This window comes from Kogia breviceps, chromosome 16 (assembly GCF_026419965.1).
Source record: "Kogia breviceps isolate mKogBre1 chromosome 16, mKogBre1 haplotype 1, whole genome shotgun sequence".
Taxonomy (NCBI): Eukaryota; Metazoa; Chordata; class Mammalia; order Artiodactyla; family Physeteridae; genus Kogia; species Kogia breviceps.
Window position 1 is genome coordinate 17448244 of NC_081325.1, and position 19244 is coordinate 17467487.

Genomic DNA, 19244 nt, shown 5'->3' on the forward strand with positions numbered 1-19244 from the left:
AAAAAAAAAAACAACCTAATAATCATGTGACATGCTTACATTTTCTTTTTTTCTAGTTTAAATAAATTTTTAATAAAAGTTCCCAGGTGATGCTGATTCTGGGGGTCTGGGGTCCATACTTTGAGAATTGATGACTTGGAGGTTAGAGTGCTGAAAGAGGAAAACATGGAGTGGGGCAAGACATTTTATATCAACACATTTTCAGAATGAAAATATATTGGAAATGTCTTAATCGTTACCTTTATTATTTTTTGAGTGCCAATGTCAATGTTTGGGAGTTTCCTTTCTTTTTGTTGCTTATATTAAGCCCACTATAGCCAGAAGCTTGACGGAAGAATAAATGTTTGGGAGATTTGTTTTATAAACTGCATTAACACCCACCAAGTTACATCACCATATATCTTTCTTTTCCCGAAACGTGGCCTTGTTTTGAAGCCCCACAAATGAGAGTTCACTGCTTAGGATAGATTCAGAATAAAGATCTCTTTACTCTGACTCTTAGCAAACTGCAGTTTATCATAGATCAACCCTGACATTATGTGGTGAAGACACTATATATTTTGCTTGTATATATAAGAAAAAAATAAACAGGGCAGATAGGATGTTTGGAGTCTTGATTTTTTTTTTTTTTTTAGCATTTATTGCTTATGGAACATGAAGCTGTGCTTTTCTCTTTTGCTTCATGTTTTGTATATATTTTTTGTCTTTAATGAGACTATACACAGACTGCCTGAAAAATTCCATGATTTAGAATCATAAGGCTGGCTTGTCTTGGGAATGATTTTAGTCTTTGAAATTGGTGATAACCCCAGGATCTGGGCTCTGCCTGGGGAATCTTGAGGTGGTATCTGCTGGGGTCTTGAAATGAATAACATTTGAGACAATAGAAGTCAATTCAGTAAAATCAGCTGATGTGATTGATTCTTTTCTCCCTTGAATTGACTAGTTATTCAATCAGCTCATTGTTGGCGTGCAATGTTAGCGGCCATAGCTTTCCCAGGACTGTCTCTGTTTTGATACCTGAAAATCTACCTATCCCTAAACAGAACGTCCAAATAGAGGATGTGAGTCCCAGGCATCTGGCTTGTTCTCTAGCCTTGGTTTCTACTCCCACCCCAAAATATCTTCTCCTTCACATGGAAGAGACATGGGAGCCTTTCGTATGAATCATATACATCCAGCTCTTTGGTCGGTTGCTAGGCAACTGAAAATAGGGCTGCCAGGACAGAGCTTTCTGGTGCCCACTCTTAGAGCCCAGAGTGCTTCTAACAGGAAGCTGCAGTCCCCTCATCACTGATGGCCTTTTCATGGTGGCTTAGTCTCCTGTTGCTGTTGTAAAAAATTACCACAAATTTAGGGGCTTAAAACAACATAAGTATATTCTCTTACAGTCTGGAGGTCAGAAGAACCAAAATCAGTCTCGCTGGGCTCAATCAAGGTACGGGCAGAGTTGGTTCCTTCTGGAGGTTTTGAGGGGAGAATCCATATCCTTGCCTTTTTCTGCTTCCCGAGGCCGCCTGCATCACTTGCCTTGTGACCCCTTCCTTGCTTCACCCCAGCCCTTTTGCTTCTGTGGTCACATCTCCAACTACTCTGACTTCCTGCTTCCCTCTTAAAAGGACCTTTGTGATTATATCACCCGCACCTGGATAATTCACACTCCTCTCCCCAGCTCCAGACCCTTAACTTAATCAGATCTGCAAATTCTCTTTTGCCTAATAAGGTAATGTTCACAGGTCCAGAGGATTAGGATGGAGACATCTTTGGGAGGCCATTATTCAGCCTACCACACGTCGTATCACAAGATGTTCTAGTTCTTCTTATTAATCTGGCCCAACTTTCTTTTAAGCTTGATTATAACAGCCCAATATCTACGGCAAACTCTGACTTAGCTTACATTTCCAAATTCCTTTGGTTCTAGCAGCTACCCTGTCATTTTGTTAAAGTGAAATTCTGTCTTGTCTGACAGGCTCTTATTTCAGGAAGGCTTTTCAATTGTACAAAATTCCCAAGTGGGAAAACGTTAGCACTTCAACCCTGTAAGGATTTGGAACAGGCAGCAGTTCTACATAAACATCACTGCTGGTCCAGAGTGATGTCTTCCTTCAGTCAATCTATCAAGGTGATTAAGCAACTGCTATGCACCGAGCAAAATAGCATAAGCTCCACTTTATGCCCTTCGGCAACTGGCATCCAAAAGGGGGAAGATAGGACGAACTCAGATAAGACAGTGCTGAGCACCTGTCGCTTCACTGAGTGCTGGGGAAAGCTGGTATTCCAGGGCTGGGGGGCGCAGTGTGCAAAAGGACAGACGTCAGGACAGTTGCAGAGAGTGGACAGGAAGAGGATGACCTTGACCAAAGGGCAAGGTTTCTACTGAGTAGCCGTGGAAAGCCAGAAGGGATAGATTGGGAGAAGTCAAATGAGAAGTGTGGAGTTGGTCAGATGGGGATCAAGAATCGAGCACTCAGAAACTCTAATTTGAAAAGGTACATATGCCCCAATGTTCATAGCAGCAGTATTTACAATAGCCAAGACATGGAAACAACCCAGTGCCCATCAATAGACAACGGGCTTAAGAAGATGTGGTGTTCATATGTAAGGGAGTATTACTCGGCCTTAAGAAAGAATGCAATATTGCCATTTGCAACAACATGGATGGACCTAGAGAATATTATGCTTAGTGAAGTCAGACAGTGAAAGACGAATATATGATATCATGTGGAATTTTAAAAATAATACAAATGAATCTATATACAAGATGGAAACAGACTCACAGACATAGAAAACAAACTTACAGTTACCAAAGGGGAAGGGGAGGGGAGGGGAGGGATAAATTAGGGGTATGAGAGTAACAGACACAAACTACTGTACATAAAATAGAGAAGCAACAGCATTTATTGTATAGCACAGCGAACTATATTCAATATCTTATAGTAACCTACAATGGAAAGTAATCTGAAAAATATATACAACTGAATCACTGTGCTGGACACCTGAAACTAACACGGTAACTCAACTTTATACTCCAATTAAAAACATGTAAAGGAGGGCTTCCCGGGTGGCGCAGTGGTTGAGAGTCCGCCTGCCGATGCAGGGGACACGGGTTCGTGCCCGGGTCCGGGAAGATCCCACGTGCCGCGGAGCGGCTGGGCCCGTGAGCCATGGCCGCTGAGCCTGCGCGTCCGGAGCCTGTGCTCCGCAACGGGAGAGGCTACAGCAGTGAGAGGCCCGCGTACCAAAAAAAACCAAAAAACATGTAAAAGAAAAAAAGAAAGAATTGAGCATTATCCCATCTTGAGCTGAAGAGAGGAGAGCAGAGCCCTCAGAAGACGCAGTCTAGTTGTGGAGGGGGTGGAGCCTGGAGGCTAGCCCCTGAAAAGCTGTTGGATTAAACCAGTCAAAGCTTCCCAAGTCTTCAGGAAGAGGCTCTCAAGCCCCAGGTCTGACTTCTGTGGTAGGTCCTGCCCAGGGTCCCCGCGTGGATCACATGCAGATCAAACATGGAGTGCCCCGGGCAGCGTTCCGTGGAAGGAGCAGGAGGTGTGTGGGGGCAGTGAGGGGAGGGTTTGGGCAGATCTAGTTTGTAAATCAATTCACGTGGCCAGTTTGGTTGACCCCGCAGGCCACGGAGGATAGCAAAGGCCGCCGGACATTCCCTTGGGGGGACTGCCTATGTTTGTGTATCGGCTTACTTGCCATCTGACAAAGACTGTGAGTGTGTACCGTGTCCCAGCCTTTCGTCTGGGGAAATCATTTAAACAGAGTCTCTCACGGAGCTTTCAGACTGCTGGGAAAGACAGGAGTCAGAGGATTACATCACTTCATGTGAACTGTGACAAGCGCTGTAAGGGAGGCCCTCAGGGTCCCGGGGAACTTGTAAGCGGGGGCTCTGAGCCAGCCGGGCAGGGTGGCTGGGGAGGACTTTCTAGGTCCCGAGTGGTTTCATTTGTCACACTCCAACACTCGAGTGTCACCTCCTCAGAGAGGCCTTTCCAGACCACTATGTCTCAAGCATCACTGCTCTTAATCTCCACCGTGCTTTATGCTGGCTACACCACGTGTACTGTGATCGAACACAGGAGCGTGTACACACACGACTATACCCCATCAGACCGTGAGCCCACGAGGGCAGTAGCGTGGTCTGTTCTGTTTGTGCTCTATCCCCAGCGCCGAGAACAGTGCCTGCACCAACAGTGTTTGTTGACTGAATGACTGATTGACAGTTCGCATTAACGAATGAAGTGACAATGAGCTGAGATCTGTAGGGGAAAATGAGGCATTGAAGTGTAAAGGGATGGGACTGCAGAGAGAGATTCAGGCTGAGGAAATGTCACGGGAAAATTCAGGCTGGAGGGAGTACGGCATGTTTGAGGGAAATCAAAGATGTCATTAATTTATACCTAAGGTATTACAGAGCATCCATATTTTGCCTGGAACTCTTCCAGGCCCTGAGTGCAGAACAGCAGAACGAAATCCCTGCCTTGAGCGCCTATACATTTGGGAGGAGACGTGTACAGGCAGTGAACAATTGGATATTATGTGTATATATATATTTAAATGTCATAAAGTGCCAGGCAATGATAAATGCTATGAAGTAAAATAGAGAAAGGGCTAGAGAGTGGAGGGGCAGGAGGGGCGCTTAGTCAGGAAGGCCTCTCAGAGGACGTGATGCTTGAACAGAGACCTGTGAGTGAGCATTGAGTGAGATGAGGGACGAACAGGAAAAGGAAAGGAAGGAGCCAATGGGAAGTCCGGAGGCAGGACGGCATCAGGGGACCCTGAGGATGCAGAAGGGAATGTGCCGGGTGGTCCTTGGAGGGTTCTGAGCAGGAAAGTAACATAACTTGATTTGGTCCCTAAAAGATGATTCTGGCTGGTGGGTGGCAGTTGGAATGTAGGGGTCAAAAGGAACACTTGGGAAACCAGTAGGGTCACTGGGCAGTGGCCCAGCCAAGAGATGGGGCCTGGGTGGGGGGATGGGGTAATTCAAGATGATTGGGCTTCCGAAAATCTCTGAAGGAGGACCTAGAAGTATTCAGTCTTGCCGTGAATTAGACATGGATACTCGGGGTTTTAGCCCGAGAACTGCGACTGAAGGTACCATTTATGAAGCTGAGTAAGAGAGGGACTAGTTAGCAGGGGGGTTGGTGTGGGGAGTGAAATCAAAAGTTCTATTTCGGGGGCTTCCCTGGTGGCACAGTGGTTAAGAATCCGCCTCCCAATGCAGGGGACATGGGTTCGAGCCCTGGTCCAGGAAGTTCCCACATGCCGCGGAGCAGCTAAGCCCATGCACCACAACTACTGAGCCTGCACTCTGGAGCCCACCAGCCACAACTACTGGGCCCACGTGCCACAACTACAGAAGCCTGCCTGCCTAGAGCCTGTGCTCTGCAACAAGAGAAGCCACCGCGATGAGAAGCCTGTGCCCTGCAACAAAGAGTAACGCCCGCTCGCCGCAACTGGAGAAAGCCCGCGCACAGCAATGAAGACCCACTGCAGCCGAAAATAAATAAATAAATAAATTTTTTAAAAAAAGTTCTACTTTGGATATATTCACTTCAGCTTTCCATAGAGCTCCCAGTGGGAAATCAGGCATCTGTGTGCAGAGCCCAGGGGAGAGGGTGGAACCAGGGATCTAAAACTGGGAGCTGCCACCATAGAGATGGGGTCGGAAGCCACAGGGAGATGCTGCCACGAAGGTACTGCGTGGAGGTCTAGGAGGGCAGTGAGGTGGAGGACCAGGCCGGGGGTATCCCAACACTGAGAGGCTAGAAGGACCATGTACGGTATGAGAAAATGCACCACATTTAGGGGTTAGTGTGGAGCGCCAGCAGCGCATGCTCCAAGGCCAGGTGAGAAAAGCAGCCTTGATTTTGATTCAAAATGGTATTGTCTACATCCAGAGAGCTCACTGGCTACTCACGAGGCCTGGCTCCAGATTACTTTGGACACTCAGGCTCCCCGATGGACCAGGCCCTCTGGGACCACTGCAGATAGCAGTGGTGCCTTTCTGTGACTCAGGCGCCCTTCCTCTTCATGGCCTCTGGTCCCTACCCGGTGGGGTTGGAGTGGACTTCAGGCCCCTCAGGCTGGCTCATCCAATGAGCAACCTACCCTCTCTGACCCGGTGGTCCTCTGCAGACCTGGGAGCCTAGAATGTGTAGACGTGAGCAGGTGACTTAGGCTCTCTGGGCCTGTGTTTCTCAAATGTGAATCTTCATGATATTTCTAGTTCTTAACTTGCAGGCTCATGGTGAGGGTGAAATGATTTCTACCTGCTAAAGTGCCTGTTATATAGTCGTTGTTAACTATTCTCATATTAAAGGATGGGGGTTCACCATCACTTGGAATAGTCAGAGATTTTGCCACACACTCTGAAAGCGGATGTAAAAGAGAAATTCTAAAATGTGTTGGACATAATTGGAGACGGTATAGCCTCTTGAAATAACTGTTTTGAAGAAGACAGCACTGAACCAACATCGGCGTAACAGGAGGCTCTGAAGTCAGGGGTCTGGCTCGAATCTCAGCCCCTCCACCCACCGGACAGCCTTGGACATGATACTCAACCACTCACTCTCAGCCTCAGTTTCCCCGTTGTAAAATGGTACAGCACAAGTATCCGCCTCATGGGGTGTTGAGAGCACCTAACATGGTAATGCATGTAGAGCACTCAGCACTGTCTGACACATAGCAAGCACCCAATAAATATTGCAGTCAGTACTATCACGGGCTCTTGAAAAATATATAAGTATGTTCGATTGATTACAATGTGAGAATCCCTTACTGTCATGCAGTCTCTACATATGGCCCCCAGATCACCTGATTTATTTGCAGTTTTTCCTGGACTTAAATGAAAGTATAGATTAGGTTAGATTTGAAGGTTGCTGAATGTGGTCTTAAATTAGCCTTAAGAGGAGTGCCAAGCCATTGTTTGATCCTCACCTCCAGTCTTGCCTGGTTTCTGTATGTAAGGTGCAAAGGCAAACGTGTATTCACTTTGCAGTTCCAGGACTACCACCCCCAAGATCGGCCAACTGGGGAAGACTGAATGATTTTTTTCACGATTAATCCAGATCTTGGGTCCCAGAAAGTGGACGCAAACCTGACTCCAGTCCTCTGAGCTGTGTTCTTCCACCTGATCAGGATTTGTGTGCGTTCAAAGCCACACACGGCGGCGGCCTTCCCTCGCCTGGAGGAATTAATTACACAGCAGCCCGAAGCTATGTGGTCATTGGGCCACACGGTGGCGCTTCGCGCCTAACAATCCCGCTGCTTCTTTGGCCGTATCACGGAAGGTTGGAAATTCAAACGGAAAGCGGAGGAGGTGTGTCCTTTCTCAGAACAACATAGATACCGTTCCCAGGGAGCAAGGGGCTGTAAGGGAGTGGAGGTGAGCCGGGTTCAATAACTGAGGAAAAGGCTCTGTCCTGCTTTATAGGATTGTGGTAAGGATGAATTAAGTACCATCAAATGAATTAAGTACCATCAAATGAAATTGCCGATATCCAACAGCCTCTGACCCACAAGAGCAGCAATTTCATGTGGTTCCTCCTACAGTGCCTTGTGCCAGGTCCATAGTGAGACTTGGTGGAAGTGAGCTGTGATAACAGCTAGCATGACAAGAGTACAACAAGCCCTTACTATGCACATTTAGAAAATAAGCTGCTTTGTCTTCTGGAAATATTTTCCTGAAGATTCTTACTAGTAGGGGACCCTGATGTTTCCATGGACTAAAGTTCCAAATATGAAAATATGCCTGAAAGAAATCTATGTATCACAGCTATGCCGTTAGCCAAGCCATTTCTACCTGAAGCCTTCCTTCAGCAAGGTTCGTCCCAGCAAGGTTGAAAATCAAGGCTGGCACGGTACCAACTCTTCTCTGAGTAAAGCTGAACTCTCATCTTCTCTGGGTCCAGGGCCCCCCTTTGCCAACCCCTACAGAGCTGGCCTCTCCAAGAGGCACTCTATACCTGGGGCTGGTATTGAGACTTATCTTCTGATGCACACACATCAGAGTTTCTCTCTTCTGTGTCTCCCTCCCTCTTAGCAAGCCCAGCAAATACTAGCTGATCTCATCAGCCCAAGGAATAGATACTGTTTTCATTTTGGCAGAATTTTCAAAGCTGTAGCCAAAAGCAATGAGAATTTCAGATACCTGGCAGGCCCATGGAGCGGGGGGAGCGGGTGATATTTTTGATCAGAAGGGCGTCTGGGAGCCCAGGAGTTTGGCCACGTCCCACGTGGTGGTCCTGCTGGAACCAGAGGTAGACTGGGGGTCCCCAACAAAAGAGTATGGCCGCTGCGGTCCTAGGAATTCAACAAGCAAATAAAAACAGATAGTGGTTATATTTTATCAGAGAAAGTTTTCTTCCCAGATACTCTTTTGCACTCTCCTTCTCATTTCTTTCCTCCATCTATAGAGATATACCCCTGGAGCCTCCCTCTGACAGCTCACCCTTTCCTCCTTGTCATATGAAAAAGGAAAGGTTCGTGTTTCTCACTGCATGTCAGACACAGACCACAGGAGATGAGCGGGTGTCTCGTAGGATCTCATTACGTATCATTGGTTATGTATCAAATGAGGCTGCGTGTTTACAGACTTACATTTAATGTGGGGAATGTGGTTTGAACTCTTCAATGCACCAAACATGGGTTAAAAGTTAGAATCCGGACACCCAAGAGAAACATACTCTACGATTCAATTCATATGAAGTTCAAGAGCAGGCAAAACTAATTTACAGAGCGAGTCATCAGAACAGCAGGGGTTGGGTGCGGTAGGGCAGGCGGAGAAGGGGCGCGAGGAAACTTTCTGCCATGATGGAGATGTTCTATCTTTTTATCAGGGTGTGAGTTACACGGATGTAGACATTTGTCAGAGTTCGTGGAACTGCACACTGAGGGTCAGCAGAGGAAGCAGTGAGAAATGGTTCTCAGAACCACAGCCACAGTAGGGGCAGGAGGCCCCTTATGTCATGGAAGAGAGAGGGAGTTTCCACGTACTGTAAGTTCTCACCAGGCTGTCTACATGATGGAAAAACATCTAAAACGTCAGCCAATTTTCCAGACAGTTTCAAAATCCAAGGACGTTTGTCTTGGTGGTCACATGTCCTATGTCTTTTCAAATGTTTACAGAGTATTTACAGGAAGTAGTCCTTTGGGTGGCAGTCGAAATTAGGAAAACTGGCAGTGAAAATTAACACATACCATAAAAGAGAGATAATTGCTCCACTGCCATATACAATATTATTATCAAATGGTATTCACCGAGGCATCCAATTGGTCCCTACCAGCTCCGTCTCATTGTTCTAGGAAAGATCCCCCTTCCTTGTTACCCGGAGGATGAAGCTACCACAGCTCGAGAATGATATGCCATATGGTACTAACATCAGAATCAAAATGAGCTTGTGCTTTTTGTGTGAGATGCTGAAATTTATTAGAAAATCAGAAAGCCTCATTTCCACTGAGTTCCTGAGACCTGCCATCTGCTGCATGAAAAAGAAATGGAGATTTTTTTTTTTTAACCATTTACTTATTGTGAAATGTGAGAGTACTGGTGTGTTTGAAAAAGCAGGGTTGGGGGCCGGTTTTAGGGGGGTGCATAAGACCCAGCCAGAGCTAGCCCACTTGGCAGGGAAGAAAGAAGACTGTCAGCTGAATGGTGGCAAAGGCTTGGGAAGCATAATTATGGAAATCACCTATTCCAGAGCCTTTTTTTTCTCTTCCTGACCACATGTTTCCTTCCACATAGGAACGGCCCATAGAGAGGCCAGCTTTCGAGAATAAGCAGTCTCTGTTTCAGAAAGGAAGAAGAGGGCGCTGTTTAAACAAGCACCAGCCTCTCTGAGTATTAGGTCTCTCCCGGGAGAGGATAGTGCAAGTCAGACAGGAGGGAAACAGACAAGGGAGCCAAAAAGGCTTAATGGATGGTGAGGCAGGGAGGGCTTTCTAAGGGGAGATGCAGGAGCCGGGAGGCAAGATGAGAGAGCGATCTGATGCTCAGGGGGTGGTGATGTAGCGCCCAGTGAGAAGGGAGAGATCTTTCAACATTGTTTGGAATTTTTCTGCAAGTGTTGGATGCGGAGGATACAAAGATAAAGGTGCTTTGTACGTTAAGGAGGGCGTGTCAGAGGCCTGGGAATTCATTTACGGGGGAATGGCTCCATCTCTGGCATTGCTGGGTTTGCGACATGCTCCCTTGACCCTGAGTCACATCCATGTGGCTGTCCTGTACCTCTGCAGAGCACTGCAGCCTGGAGGGCTTACCTAAACCCTTGATTTTACTATAATTATTTATTTTTACTCTTGTTTTCACATCAAAGCTGGTGTGTCTGTTGGAAGTGCTGCAGGCAGCATTCACTGACATGATAAGTGCCTGGGTTTCTCACCTCTGATCGGGACACTCAGGAAATAGACCTCTAGCAAATAGGCTACCAGAGCCTGAAAGGGAGTAACAGTGGGGGAGGAGATGTGGAGGATAAAGCTTTAAGGCACCAGGGAATTTCACATTATAATGTTATAGAGTCAAGTTCAGGTCAAGGCAGGCCTTTCCTGGACCACATTCAAGGAGGTTTAATTAAAGAAGAATTAAAAAGACCTCTCGGGCTTCCCTGGTGGCCCAGTGGTTGAGAGTCCGCCTGCCGATGCAGGGGACGAGGGTTCGTGCCCCGGTCCGGGAGGATCCCACGTGCCGCGGAGCGGCTGGGCCCGTGAGCCATGGCCTCTGCGCTGCACCTGCGCGTCCGGAGCCTGTGCTCCGCAACGGGAGAGACCACAACAGTGAGACGCCCGCGTACCGCAAAAAAAAAAGCAGCTTACACGGAGGGCTTCCCTGGTGGCGAAGTGGTTGGGGGTCCGCCTGCCGATGCGGGGGATGTGGGTTCGTGCCCCGGTCTGGGAAGATCCCACATGCCGCGGAGTGGCTGGGCCCGTGAGCCATGGCCGCTGAGCCTGCGCGTCTGGAGCCTGTGCTCTGCAACGGGAGAGGCCACGACAGTGAGAGGCCCGTGTACCGCAAAAAAAAAAAAAAGACCTCTCACTAGGCAATGTCATCTGGGAGGCAGTCTTCCAGCAGGATCCCAGGGGCATCCTCAAAGTCAAGTTCAGGTTCTGGGTGTGCTCAGAGGCCATGAGTGGCCACCTGAGAGCACAGCCCCAACCCACCTCCACGCTCCCCAGGTGCTCATTATCATGGTGGCCTCACGCAGGTAGGTGACCAACGATCTGACCAATGGAAGGATGAATGCCTGCAAAAGCCTCGGGTGGTTCAAGGATCTTGACCTCCCCCAGAAGCCAATCCAGGAACGAAGCCTTCATAGAGAGTCAGCGCCGACCTCGCTGAGGAGGAATTGACAGGGAAGGGAGCAAAGTGAGTCTGAATTTGCAACGAGATTAAGTGGGAAGCGACCATAAGCCCCAGGGTCCAGCATGATCAGGATGTGCTCGTCCTCCAAGCCTTCTCCCACCGCGGGTAGCAATCGGCGAGGGCCACCTCCCCGGTGCTCGACTCAAGCTGGCAGAAAGGCGCTGCTCTGATGTCGGCCCCTCGGGGAGAAGTTCAGGGTCAGCCTTGGGGTTGTGCGCCCGGGGCGCCTGGCAGTGGGTCCCATGCACTCTCCTGGGGTGGGGAGGCAGCCTTACTTTTTACTCCCTTGGTGAATAAGGGCCCCACAGTTAGCTCCTGACCTGGGGGCCGGGGGTCAGCTCTGACTTCCCCGGGGTGGGTGTAGGGGTGCCCGACCTCCACAGGATGGGTTTCCGCAGATACCCAGGATTCTCCCAAACCACTGGGGGCAGACAGGATGGTCGTGATCTCTCAGACCTGAAGATGAGGTGGTGAGGACATGGTAAGCAGCTCTCAGCATCCTCTGCCCTGACTTCCCCTCAGCTCCCATTTGTCCAACAGCTATTAATCATAATGCTTATTATCTAAGAAGACTGTCTGTCCTTTCCTTAGCACTTGCTAAGTGCCAAGTGCCTCTCACCTATTATCCTTTTTAATCCTTACTACAACCCTGTGAGGAGGGGACCGTTCTCATCCCTATCTTCCAGATGAAACAACTAAAGACCAGTGAGATTTGGTGATGGGCTGGGGGTCAAACAGCTGGTGAGACATGGGGTGGGCGATCACCCCCTGCAGTCTGGCTCCAGAACTATTACTCTATAACCCCAGTAACAGTCCTCCAAGAGTAAGCACTCTTGATTTCCAGTTTACCTTGTGAATAGACTGGATTCAGAGAGGTTAGGTAATTTACCCGAAGCCACACAGCTGTAGGGCCCAGAGACAGAAACCCCCCTCTGGCTTCAGAGCCCAAGCTATTTCCTCTCAGCCACACCTCCTGTCCCGGGCTGTGTAGCATTATGGACCCCCATACCCCAGCCAACAGATGGGAGGTACAGTAAAGCAGGACTGGATTTGGACTATGCAAAGTCATCTTTAGTGGAGATTTAGTGAAACCGTAACATTCTGGGACTTTAAATAAAAAGAAACAAATTGCTTCTTCTGAACACTGATGTCTCTCAGAGGTGCCATGGTTACTACTCAAGTAGCCCTGGAAAGATTTGGATGCCATCAGCCAATGAGAGTGGGTACCTGCTTGATGAACTACCTTGTTTATCAGTGCTAGTTCCCAAGTGTCGGAGAACTTGGGCGCTGTTTGTCACTCTTACCCATTTCACTTAGGTCCTCAAATGTATAAGGAGTATGTTAGGGAAAGATCCCTGTGACCTGGGATGTGAGAAGTGAATACAAAAGACCTAAGACATACATTGAACAGATGATGTGGGACCAGACTTTTTTGCTCTCTCTGGGGACAGAGGGAGTCCCATGATTTCAGCGCCCAGGAGAAAGGCATGTTGATAATCAGCAGAGGGTGAGGGGGTTGAACTATATGCTCAGGGTCGCCAATGATTAGTTATGCCACCAGCTTTGGGGGCCATTGAATGCCCCCAAATGACTTAGGGTGCTAGAATGACCCTAAGTCATCAAACTGAGCTACGTTACCCCATGTGGTTGGTAACCCAGCAACTGACAGCTGGATTCCCCTGTGCCTGGTTTCCTTTGTCACGCACTAGGAGGCTTAGGCATGATGTTTTCATTGGACTCGGAGCTCTTTTTGCTAAGATTACTAGGATGAACAGTTACTATCTTTGTTAATGTTGGAGTGATTTGAAATGCCTTTAAAATGCATTTAACAGTTTTCATGAGTTTGGACTTGAGGCTTCAATTCAGTGTTTATTTATTGAATAAGTATCTATTAAATACTTCCTATGTGCCAAGGACTGTCTTGGCACTTTAGTTGAAATATAGATAAATTATATCTACTTTTTGATCCAAGGAGCTTGTAATTTAGCAAAGGAGAGGGGAAAAAAATAGTATATATGTATGTATACATATAACACATACATTTTATGTGTTGTGTGTGTATATGGGTGAGTGTGTTATAGATAGATAGGTAGATAGATAGGAAATGTGTGTGTGTGTGTGTGTGTGTGTGTGTGTGTGTGTGCGCATGTGATATTTTAATAAGACAGTCCCACGGTGACGAGGACACAGAGGGGTCTAGTGGTAAGCCTGGGACACAGGGAAGGTCAGCCAGTGTCCAGTGCAGGGAGCAGGAACGGTCTTAGAGACAAGATGGCAATGGAGCCGAGACCTGCCACAGGTGACTGAACAAAAGGGGGAGAAGACGATCAGAGAAATGCTCTCTGTCTGGGGAAGAGCAGGAGGCATTTGGGTTGGGGGCAGGGAGAGCCAGGAAAAGATGAAGCAAGGGGAAAAGACTGCATCTAAGGGGAGCTGAAGACACAGCCAAGCAGGACACACGTTTTGTTCCCAGAATAGAGCTGCTAGGCTTTAGAGCCCTCTCCTTCCTGTTGGCATTGGCCTCGTTCCCTTTGAGAAATCCCCATAGATGAAAATTCAAACTTATAAGATCAACCTTCAGGCTGATATTTGTGAGACAGGAGGATTCTTCGCTCTACAAAGATATCTTTTTAAAACCGAGCCCTGTTGGTGCTTTTAAACAGAATCCGCTCACCCACAAGCCCCCTGGTTAGGAGCCCGTGTTGTGGAGAGTAGGGTGGCCTGTGTAGGTTGCACTGCCCTCCACTCAGCAGAGGCATTCACGGACCCTCTTTTTTTATTAAAAAAACCTTTTTTTGAATCTGAAGGAAGGAAGAAGGCGGATCACAGATGAAAGAGTAAAACCCAGTAGAAAATTCTTTTTGTTAATTCCAATGCTTGCTCTTTATTGTTGGTATCTGTCTGTCTCCCTTTATTTTCCTGCACTATATGTCTTCCTGCACAATCACACCCATCACTAGGTTCATTTTTTTTTTAATTTTTTTTTTTTTTTTTTTGCGGTACGCGGGCCTCTCACTGTTGTGGCCTCTCCCGTTGCGGAGCACAGGCTCCGGACGCGCAGGCTCAGCGGCCACGGCTCACGGGCCCAGCCGCCCCGCGGCACGTGGGATCTTCCCGGACCGGGGCACGAACCCGCGTCCCCTGAATCGGCAGGCGGACTCCCAACCACTGCGCCACCAGGGAAGCCCCCTAGATTCATTTTTATAAAGGAAAGAAAACTGTACTTTCATTGCCTTTTTGATGTGACAGGAGATGAGTACCAGTCCTCATCCCTCTAAGCAACCCCTTTGCCACCGTTGTGTTTCTGACCTCTTTGTTCTACCCACACGGTTTCCTATTTCAAAGATGATTACAATGAACCTCTTCCAGGTCTAATTGGATTTCAAATTTAGCTCACGTTTTCTCTCTGGAAATGACTTTTCCGTAAGTTGGGAACGAGCACAGTAAACTCACGAGAAACAGGAAAAAGGTATAATTCACTCCCCATTCATTTTAGGATGCCATTGCACGTGTCCTAAAAGCAACCCTTCAGAGGTCTGTGACTGCGGGTTCCATGCTTCAGTATCCATATTTCTCCTTCGTTTCGTGTTCTAGTATGGATTCATCAACACCTGTCTGCAGTCTCTTGTGACAGAGACATTTGGTGAAGAGACATTGGGAAAAGCTGAAGGAAGTATGTTAAAGGAAAAATGGAAACCCTCTGGTACAATTGGCAAGCCTCCAGTGTTTTGAAGATTAAAAGGTTTTTTACTAACCTTTTGATTAAACCAGTTAGTTGTTACTAGGGAGATCAATTCAAATTCCTTGAACACACCAAGTAAATACAGGAAAAACCTGGTATCTCATATCCGCCTTTAAGGAAGGTTTCTGTCTCAATTCCCAGAACCAGCCTTAAAACAGGGCTCTCATGTGAATAATACCAACATTATTTTACCTTTTTAATTGCAGAAGAGAAAGTAACTGCATTCTTTCCATGGCACATAAATGGAGCTGCCGAAAGCCTACAGAAGAGGGGGATGCACCTTTTAAGTTTTAGCCGGAAGCCCTCCTTAGGTTTTCTTTAGATAACTGTTATAGTTTTCCTCTCTGCCTCTGTCTGTTAAACACTTAACACTGTTATTTACATTTTCGTATAGTCTCTTGTCTGATTCCAGTAATCTTACGCTGTCTCTCGGCTTTCTTGGAGTCTCCCAGCCTTGAAATGTTAGGGGATGGGGTGGAAGGGGTCTCAGAAATCTCCTGGTCCTATGAAGAGGGAGGAACTGAAAAATATGGGAAAATGATTAGCTTCCTCAGTTAATGAAAGACATGCAAATGGAAACAATTAGGCAGTGCTTTGCCTATTAAATCTCCAAAAAAAAAAAATCTCCAAAAAATTTAAATGATAATAACCAATTCTGGTTAAGATGCAGCAAAATGGGTAATTGCTGAGGGCATTTTAAGTTAGCGCAGCCCTTTTGGAAAGCAATTTGACAACATGTACCAAAACTATGAAAATGTGGAAATCTTTTGCAGTAGTAATTTCATTCTTGAGAATTGACTCTTGAGAATTGATACCCTTAGAAACACACATACTTATATACAACATATATATGGGTGGGTGTGCATGTATATGTAACGTAGCCTTACATTTATAAATAGTAAGAGAAAAAATTCTTTAAATGTTCAAAAATGAACCAACAAACGGATGGAATGGTAAAAGAGACATGCACCATTGTTCGGATGATTGCAAAGATTGTGAAGCAACCTGTAAAATTTTACAATTTAAGTAAAAACAGCAGCAACAACAAATAAACAAACAAAAAGCCTCCCCCAAACAAGACACAAACTTACATAGCCACTGAGTAAACTACACAAATGAAAAAGCCCAAAATAATTAATTATTCATAGTAACTGAGTCAGCAAGATAAAATGCTAGATGACTGACTTCTTTTTTCTATTAACTGTATTTTTTCATTGCTTTTGTAATGTAGAAACAATTCAAAATGCTTAGTGCAAACTTTCCTCACCCCCGCCCCCATTTTACAGGTGAAGTCATCGGAGCCGAGAATTGTGGAGACATAAGCAGGAGACTGAATTGAGGAGGAGCCAGGGGGACCCTACAGCCTCGGGCCCTCTGACCACATCACAGAAGCCACTGCCTACACACGTGTGACCTGACCCCCTTGTCTAGGAAAAGGCAGCCCGGGCCATTTCCACAGCATCCCTGGGGTAATTTGCTTAACGTGCTGCAAGTTTGGGTGGGAAAAAGGAGCTCTGGCCTATATAGGCAAAGACTACTCATTTCCAAGTATTTCACAGAGAAATGCTATGTAATTATGATCAGAGAACGCTTCCACTGGTGGATGCTTGAGAGATCCTCTAGCCCAGATCTCCTCACTTTTACAGATAAGAAAACTAAGGCCCAGAGAGGTTAGGGGACTTGCCCAAGACTGCACAGCAAGTTGGCAACAGGGCCAGGATGCAGTGTCAGCATCTTGAAGGGCTCCTTTTCAGCCCCCTAAGCTGCCTTGGGAACAGAAGCATTTGAAGACTCTGAGACTTTTTTTAATGGCTATTACCTGGAAAAGGGTGAACTAAATAAGAAGGGGAAGGAAAGGAACAGTCTTGGATTAAGCACTTGCTTTGGGCCATACCCCTTCTGTAATGATCTTACTAAACCCAACAAGAACTGCAAGGCAGGTTTTCGTCTCGTTTCACCCAGAAGGAAACTTGCTGAAGGCCACAAGGTTAAGTACCAGGGCCGGGAGTTGAACCCAGGCCTGTGACTGCAAAGACTCCTCTTTCTAATAGGCCACACTGCCTGGAGGAAAGAGGACGGACTAGCAACCCAACGAATCTCCATTCAGACCGAGTGTGTGAAAAGCAAGGGGCATTTCTTTAAACTGGGATTTCCTGAGCTCCTGTAGAATGTGCCTGGTTCTGTGAAAAACACTGGAGGACTAATGAATCAAATAAGCCATTGTGCCTGGACCGTTTTGTAATCTGTAGAAATATTGCCTGTATATCTCAGACACAAGGACTAGTGCCAAAAGGTCCATGGCAGATGGGAAACTGGCATCACTTGCTCTGCCACGAGCTGGACGGGAGCGGATCCACCATAGCCCAGCCCCCCTCTGCCTGCCGGGGGGGGGGGTAGCTGCCACTACCAGGGTGTGGTCAGTCTCAGGAGGGGCAGAGGAGGAAGGGAGAGGTGGTGAGCGCAGAGGCCGTTGGGTGGACGTTGCCGGGTGGGGTGGGTGGGAAGCAACTCGGGGAGTGGGGGCTCTGCAGTCTCAGAAGACACCAGATAAGGCAACAGGTCCCTGGGACATCAAGGTCGGTGTCAGCAGGGGCTCTGGAGATACAACGCTTGGGGGGGAAGCCCAGATGCACCCAGATGTGAGCCGGGTGTTTCAACATAAAAGAATAAGAGTAGCTAACTTCGTAGGGGTTGTTTCACATGTTAAAGGAGATCATACAAACAGGACGCTTAGGAAAAACGAAATGCCTGGTCGGTGGCGAGCCCTGAACAAGTGTAAGCTGTGTAGTTGAAGCCGATGCTCACTGTTTTCCAGACGCCGGCGCTCAGGTGGATTGGGGAGAGGTCGAGGGGCGGTAGGGTTTACATCCCACCGGACTGGACTTGAGTCCTGGCTCTGCTGCTTAAGACAGGTCATTTCACCTCTCTGGAGCTCTGTTTCCTCACTGATGAAAGGGGAAGAACCTGTCTTCTAGGGTCTCCTAGGGTACCCCGAAGTACATAGTAGGTACCCAGTAAGTGTCATTCCTCCTCCAATATCCAGGTGCAGCATTGGGATTAGAAGTAGCTGGAGCACTTAGACATCATTGGAGGTAAAACAAGCTGTTGTCTGCCTATGACAGGCAGCTGAGTCATGTTATTTAGAGAGGGCCTCCTGCCCTCCCTGACATGTGGAGCAGACGTAGCATGACCAGCTCTCAGGACCTTGATTGGTTGAGATATTCAACGTGTCTTTGCAAATCTAAGGAAAAAAAAACCCAGCTTCCCATATGTAAGTAGATGGAAGAAGCTTTTTCCATTTTGGATCTTTGGTGTGACCTCACTGAAAATGCTACATTTTCTCTTCCTGCCCCAGTGGGGCACTTCTCACAGCATCCCCAAACAAACGGCCAGCCCTGGCATCCACAGGCACCCAAGGTGATCAGGACATTTGAGCAAGGGGTGCAAAAAGGTGCCAGGGAACCAGAAGAACATGTCCAGGGACAAAGAAGCCGGCGGGGCCATGTCCTGAGTTTGTGTCACTAGATTTCACCTCTTTAATCTTCAAGTACCAATTTTCTGCTTAATTGAGTCTCAAAGGATGTGTTTGTATGTAGAGCACTAGACACTTATGTGATCACATTGGAAATGCATCTTTAAACAAAAAGCAAAAGGCTTATCTAACAAGCTCAACCAGTGACAAAAATTGCATCGTACTAGAACACATTAAAAAAACCCCACAAAACCTGTAATGCAGAAAACTCAACTTTTAAAACGCAAATTAAGGCAAGGTTATTTGTGTGCAAAGATCTCCTTCAGGCTACATTGAAATAACAAGTTCCCTGGTGCTTTTAAAATAGAGTTTTAGCTAAAAAAGAAAACCCCATCAATTCCTACAGAAATTTTAAGAAGAAACAATTAGGTAAAATAAAGTATGTCTCCAGATTTTACAACATAACTTTTATTTTATATGAAATAATCAGAAACAGATGTTTCTCCTCCTTTGTCTGCATTGTTTATTTCCCTCTCATATGCCCTAGATTTATAGATTTCTAATTATGAACCACTCTTTCATAACCTCCTGGCTAAAACCTTTATCAAGACTTAACGGTGAGAAGCAACTAATAGATTAAGTATAGTAAGACCCTTGGAACCAGA